The sequence below is a fragment of the Amblyomma maculatum genome, chromosome 2 (assembly GCF_055883805.1).
Source record: "Amblyomma maculatum isolate TAMU_Amacu chromosome 2, ASM5588380v1, whole genome shotgun sequence".
NCBI lineage: Eukaryota > Metazoa > Arthropoda > Arachnida > Ixodida > Ixodidae > Amblyomma > Amblyomma maculatum.
The window spans coordinates 127,609,108-127,611,400 of NC_139345.1; the positions used below are offsets into that span (position 1 = coordinate 127,609,108).

At 48.7% G+C, this 2,293-nt stretch overlaps 1 pseudogene; it reads right to left on the reverse strand.

Moving 5' to 3' along the window:
- Positions 1 to 508: 508 nt before the first annotated feature.
- LOC146199791 (uncharacterized) lies at positions 509 to 1,890 on the reverse strand (annotated as a pseudogene).
- Between the last annotated feature and the right edge of the window lie 403 nt (positions 1,891 to 2,293).

The window sequence follows — 2,293 nt, forward strand, 5'->3', positions numbered from 1 at the left end:
GATCCATCAACTCTTTTGCTAAAGAAGCGTCACGGCCAGAATAACACATCGATGGCCAGTGAATACCAGGCACGTTGAAATCACCCATGAAGATGATGTTTGATACTGAAAGGCTATGTATGAACTGACCAACAGAGTGCAAAACATCAGCAGAGGTTCCGGGGGGTCGGTAAAAAACGCCAATAATAACAGTCTGTTTTTCTAAATAAAGCTTGCACCAAATTGACTCGGTGTTGCATGGAGCAGGAAGTATAGAAAATCTAAGATAAGAACGCAGAAGTAAAGCAACACCACCTCCTTTGCCCTCATGCCTGTCAGCACGGATAGCAAGGTAACCAGGTGGGGTAAATTCAGAGTCATATATGTCAGGGTGAAGCCAGGTTTCAGTGATGTCAATAATGTGAGGGTCATGGGAGGACACAAGCGCGAGAAGATCAGGGAGTTTGTTAGAGATGCTTCTAGCATTAAGATTTAAGACAACAAGACTTGGTGGCGAGCTGGGTGAACGTCAACGGGGTAACGGAGGAAGCTCACTAGATTCGGTAGCTTCATGACAGGGTAACGAATGAAGGTCAGAAGATTCGGTCGCATCGTGATGGGGGTCCCGTTTCAAGCTACTCGAAGCTTCATCCCATGTGTACCTGACACCATCAATGAAAGCGTGATTGTACCGAAGTTTCACTTTTGAACCACCGTCACGAAGCGAGGAAGATGCATTCCATATTTTCTTACGAAGGGCACGGACGCTCGCAGAGAAATCCTCAGTGATGTAAAAATCTTCCCCTTTGAGTTTCGATACGTTTTTCATGACAACAATCTTCTCACTGAAGTCGAGGATCCTTAGAATGACAGGTCGTGTACGTCCATCACTGGGTCTGCCGATGCGATGACAACGCTCAATGCGCGGACATTCTATGCGAAGATTTTCGGTAAATATTTTGCGGATTTTGGACAATAAACTGGCGCCATCTTCATCAGGACTCTTATGTAGACCGTGCACAACAAGATTGTTCCGCCTTGACCGGTTTTCTAAGTCTTCATTCTTTACAACCAAGTTGGATATTGTTTTTTTTTAATGAGGTAATGTCCGAATGGAGGTTAGCGCTCAATGACTCAGAGGCTGAAGGAGTTGCAGATGATTCCAGCGATGAAACACGAGCTTCGAGGACATCAAGACGAGCGGAAAAAGTTTTCTTAATATCTGTAATGTCACTAGCGATTCGTTCTTGACCAGCAATCAGTTGCGAGAGCTGAGAAAGGACGTCTGCGACCCCCGGAGTGGAGGACAAGTCAGTATTGGAACGCGTTGCCCGCTTCCCACTAAGATGTTTAGACGAGTTAGCTGAGACTGATCGTTTAGGGGGGCCTGGGTTTTGTTCAACGTCCCCGCTTTGTAGAAGGCGAGAAAAGCAAAATACAGCATTTGAACAGAAGGTAACAAAACTGGAAAACAGCAGCAAACAACGATCATCAGATCGAACGCAGTGAGCGTTCTTTAGGTAACATACCTGCACGAAGAACATGCAACGATTAGGCATCTTGTAAAGGCTGCTGCCGTCCTGCCCACTGAAGCGGTACGCCGGTGCGGTCCGATTTATAGTCCGAGGAAGAGCTGACGTAGACCAAGGGCCGATGGTGATTGGACGGTGTAGACATGCACGTGGGAAGCCGTCAGGTGCCCAGGGGAGCACGCCAGGTATATCACCAACAAGGGTGACATGGCATTCCGTAGCGATACTGATGGTCCCATCCACGTGCCGCAAGCTTGATGGTTGCGCAGGCGCTCTTGAGTCGAAGTCGCAAAAAAGCGAAACAGCAACAGCCGCGAGGATCTGCACGAAGAACATGCAACGATTAGGCATCTTGTAAAGGCTGCTGCCGTCCTGCCCAATCTCCCTCCGCACGCGTCTGCTACTTGCGAGCGATACATTACTGCTCAGATGCGCAGCACAGACCACGTGTACACATTTTCGCTAAATGAGCGAGCCTAGAAAGGCTTTCTCCTTAAAAATCTTTTCGCACTCATGCAGTTTCCTGCAGCGGAAGGCGCTGTAGCCTGGCAATCTGCCGCTAAGTGCTCCTTATAAAAAATAAAACCGTCCAGCAACACAACCCACACGCGAAATACAGCATTTCCGCACACGCACTGTGGTGAAAGGCGTCCATGCTCTGACTGCTTGGAAGCTTAATGGCGAAAGCGGGCCGAGGCGCACGACGTGACCCATGCGGACCAATCGGTGGCGAAGCAGCGCGGGGAAAAGAATCGCGGTAGTTTGGAAATTATCGAGTGACT